Raw genomic sequence first — 4,988 nt, forward strand, 5'->3', positions numbered from 1 at the left:
TTTTTTTGATGGACAAAATTCTTTAATCAAAAATTGGTTAAGTTTACATCGACACTTTGGATTAACTACAATATATCTGATTTTTAAAAAATTAAATCAGGAGCAAACTGCTAATATTACTGGCAATACGTAGCAGTATTCCAACAAAGCAGAATAATAGGTAATACTCTCATTTTACCTTTTTGCCAAGTACTTTGTAGATCTTCTAAATCTAAATTAAGTTAACCAGTTCATTCAAGCTCCAAATTGTGGAAATGTCTACAAAAAAATTTTGACATGCTTTCTAAAATAATTGAGAAATCCTTATGTATACATATGTAGTTGAAAGTGTACAACCTAAAACTTTGTATCTAAGTATTGCTGTTGCTTAAACTAGTGAACTAATGTTATGCTTCATACTTTACCAGTAATTTCTCCCCATTCACACTTGTACAATATGAAGTGCCTTTGAATTTTCTATTTTAGGGGGTATATTTACATGTTAACTGTAGTCAATTCTTCTTTTCAAAACTACTATTAAGTTAAATCTGGAACACCTCATATCAGAGCACCCTTTGTTCCATAAAGGTAGTACTCCCTGTTTTAAGTGCCTCCAGTCTTTCCACCTACTGGTAAGAATGATTTACTGACAAGAATTCCATAGATTTGACGTTCCCAGTAACCACCATTAACTTTCTAGATTGCCACTTTCTTGCAGAGTAATTAGTAACCGTATTTATCCAGCTTCATTCACAAAGCCATGTCCAACTACTACAAAAAGAAAGAAAGAAAACATACACGTGATTTTTGCCTGTTAAAAAACAAAGTTACTACTTCCAAAATTGCCATCTGGGTTACCCAAAAAGAAAAAAATAAAGGCATCACAACTTAAGATCATTTCAAAGCAGGAAAACCTGGCAAATGGAGTTTGCAAGATTAATAATAATTTCTATAAAAGGAGTGAATGAGTACTCTTATACAGAAGTTACATTTTAGCTACTATAAAAATGCTTAACTTCTACAAAAACCACAAACAGTGAAAAGACAATCCAGTAAATACAAGATTTGTAAAAGCTACGCACAAAAAAATACCAAGGTATTTAGGAACATGGGAAAGGGTTTATACAGGTGGCAGTTAAAAAAAGTAACTCGACCACCATTAACTACACATTAACATGCAATCATCAAAAAATACACTACAACTATAACTCTTAAAATATAAAAGCAGTTTAACATTTCCTAAATGAATCCCCCAAAGACACATGCTTTTACTGTGTATATAGCGGTGAATACTGCACAAATACAATCAGCAAGAAAGTTTACTTTTAAAATGAAGATATAAAGGGAACGTTTCCCCTCAGAACAAGTTCTTAAACATCACAACCTATGCTTATAAAAATTATTTAAAACTTTCAGCAGTCAAATTTTAAATGAAAAAAATTGAGACAATCCTCTCTTCAAAATTAGTTTTCTACTGTTGAGTCCTTTGGGATTTTTTCAGGCTCTCTCTCGTCCCTGGATGTTTTTTTTTCTTCATGGTGGCTTTATGCCTGTCTTTAATTTCCTCATTGCTTTCTCCATTGTGTTGTGGCTGGTTGTTGTCTTGAGCATCTGATCCACCATTCAAAGTTTTCGAACCTGTTTGTTCCTTTTCTAGCTTTTTATTTGGACCTTTCTTTCCCTGTTCCTTTGTTATATTGGCTTCCTCATGTTGTCTTTGTTCAGCAAGTGATTTATTCAGCACTTGTGTAATAACAGAATCTCCTTCACCAACTGAAAACATGTTTTTAAACTTGTTGTATAGCATTGTAGACTTTTCCATAATAACCTGACTAACTTTAAAATGCCTTATTTTCTTTAATGTTGTAATCATCTCTGTATGTTTCTGTGCTTGCTGCATGGTGACCTGAAGGGATGCAAGCTCATCAAGAGCTTCAATACATCTGTTTACATTAAGATTATCAATTTTGAGGGAGTTTTTAATTTCTGCGTGTATCCTTTGAAGTCGAGAGTCCATTGATGTTTCTCGTTTCTTCTCCACTTTCTTAACTTCTGGCTTCTTGCTTTCATCTTTATTCTGCTGTTCAGCTTGCATTTGCTCTTCTTGCTTGCGTTTTGTGTCCACCACTTCTTTTTCATGTTGACCTTTTATTATATTCCTTCTATGAGCAGCCTGCTTTTGTTGTAGTTTTTCTTTTTGGCTCAACTTCCTTTTTCCCTTCCTTTTTGTCTGGTTCTTTCCTTGGCTGATCTTCTTCCTCCTGGACCTCTTCATCCCTTTTCAACTGCTTTTTGGGTTGTTTTTCATCTTGACCTTTTTTTTTTTACTTTTATGCTCTTGGGTAACATTGTCATTACCTGAAGGACAAGGCGGTTTCACCATTTTGGGTCCCCCTCTTGGTTTTGGCACTTTTACTTCTGTAGCTGATGGTCTTCCTCTTTTAGGACTCACTTTTGGAGAGATAGATGTTGCTGTTGTTGCTGCAGTCACTATTCCTACTTCCTCAGTTTCTACTTGCCTTTCTGCCTTTCTCTTCCTTCCTCTTCTAGCAGCCTTTGGAGTGGTTATGTCCATTGTTTTAGTCATATTTTCATTGCTGTTTTTTTTTTCTTCATGATCAGTATCTTCTTTTGAAGCACCAATTTCTTTTTCTTCAGTCTCAACATCGGAAGATGCATTTGACTGTTTTGTGGATGCCTGTTGACTGGAAAACTTCACTTCGGGGTTATTGTCTATCTCCCATAATCCTTCATTAAAGCCTTTTCTTTTATTAGGTTTGCCATATTTATCTTTATTTTCTAAGTAAGGAAATATATATTCCAAAAAAGAAAACGGGAAGTTTATTTGTAGGTGGCTTTACAGCTCCATCAGGAACTTCATCTACTCGGGATGGCCAATGGGGGTAACCTTTGATCTTGGCGAAGATCAGGTCTCCCGGTTTGATATCGCGAGTCATCTCGGGGACGCCGGGCTGGGGGTCCCGACCGCAGGGACGAGCTGCTGTGACGAGGCGCCGCCTCTGCGGTTACAGCCTCCTCGACGCTGGCGCCCACGCGGGGGAAGCTGCGCCATCAGATGCCGCAGCCCGGGCTTCCTCCCTCAGCCCCCGAGACGCAACTCGTGAGAAGTCATTTCTGCAACAGTCCGTGTTCTTGGATTTGTTGAAATTGACAGTTATTATTTTTATTTCCTTCTCATCTAGTCTCCTTTTCTATATTTAACTACTACTAAATAATTGTTCATGATTATAGCTCTACGACATATCTAGTAATGTTAGAACCTTCTTCATTTATACAATTTTTAATTATTTCCCTTGGAATGCTAAAACTTTTGTTTTTGTACAATATTTTAAAATTATTTTCTCTATTCCCATTAAATAGTCCCTTGATAGGATTAGAATAACTATAAATAATTCGGTTAATTTGGGAAGTTATACACACATTGTGCACATAAATGTATATATATATACACACACATAGTAGGTATATATAGTTGGATTTATAGGTATGGCTCAAGCAAAACTTTTAAATTCTCTCCAACTGTTCAGATCTTCTTTAATTATGTAAGTAACATCTTTAGTTCTATCCATAACCCTCTTATATATGCTATGGTAAATCCCAGAAATTTTTATTATTATTTTTTAATTTTTAAATGATTTTCTTTTCCTTCTAACTTTTCTTCCACCTTTGTACAAATGATACATAGAAGGTTTATACTCTATGGGGATTTATTTTGTATCTTTATACTTGACTAAAACTATTAATAATTTTTATTAATTTCTTAATGGATTTTCATAGTTTTCTATACAAATGATTATATGATTTGTGAAGAATTCTAGTTTTATCACAATTTTGTTGTCATTATAAAATTTATATCTCTATACTTTTGCTTATTTTTCTTCATTACATAGCTTCCAATTTCATTCAGGCTGTCATCAGCTCTTACATAGATTGTTGCAATAACCTCCTTAGGATCAGATTATTTATTAAGCTTTTATATTTTTTTTAATTAAAAGATTAATAGACAAATTTATTTTTATGGGAACAACTAGGAACCGTTGGTGTTTATTGAGTAGAGGGGAAATGGTCAGACCTAAGCTGAATGAAAATTGTATTGGCAGCTGTGTGGATAGATTTTTTCTTAAGCTTATATTTGACCCTGTCTCCCCCTACTGAATAAACTTCCATGTTTTCCTGTTGTCCACATGAATAAAAATCCATCTTTACCCTCCCAAATGCCTCTGGTTTCTCTCTGTTTCACAAAATCCTTCTATCATCTTCGTGTTTTTCACTGGTCATCCCTATGACAAGAGAGTATTCCCTTTTCTCTGCCTCATAAAATTTCTCTCTTCAAGATGCAAATGAAGCACCACCATCTATATTAAATCTGTCTGGATCATAGCAAACATTATTGTTCTCCTTTCAAATTACTTTGTATTTATCTGTGTTTATTCTCTTTACATGTAGTCTATATATACTTATATTCTTGTTGTCTTCTCCATTAGAAAGTAATCTACTTGCAAATAGGAATTGTTCAGTTTATTGTATTTATAACTGAAGCATTTAGCACAATATCTGTAATACAGTAAGTGCTTAATAAATAATTGATGGTAGATTAATAGCCTGTGAAAGATTAACTTAATATGTCTGTATTTATTTATAATTTATTCATGTCCTAGAGAATAATTTAAAAGGTGTAATGGGAAGTTGAGAAATATCAACATTTTAAAATATTTCCTTTCCTTAACACACATAGGTTTTGCAAACCTTTTTTCCTCAGCAATCTGCTCAGATCTATAATTTCCTTCTGATTTTATCATTTTGTTTGACTCATCTGGCAGTAAAAGAGAAACATTAAAGCCACCTACCATTTAAAAAAATATTATTACCTGTAACTCCTTTGTTGTAATTTTGTTAGTTATTTTCTTTTTAGAATTTGGGTGCTATGTCATCTCTCTCTCTCTGTCTTCTCTTCTCTCTCTCTCTCTCTCTCTCTCTCTCTCTCTCTC

General features: G+C 34.0%; 1 pseudogene; it reads right to left on the bottom strand.

Moving 5' to 3' along the window:
- Positions 1-1,346: 1,346 nt before the first annotated feature.
- LOC138170336 (PC4 and SFRS1-interacting protein pseudogene) lies at positions 1,347-3,094 on the bottom strand (annotated as a pseudogene).
- Positions 3,095-4,988: the final 1,894 nt, after the last annotated feature.

Source organism: Petaurus breviceps, unplaced genomic scaffold (assembly GCF_028583685.1).
Source record: "Petaurus breviceps papuanus isolate PSGF00001 unplaced genomic scaffold, PetGlider_PUasm1.0 38, whole genome shotgun sequence".
NCBI classification, from domain to species: domain Eukaryota; kingdom Metazoa; phylum Chordata; class Mammalia; order Diprotodontia; family Petauridae; genus Petaurus; species Petaurus breviceps.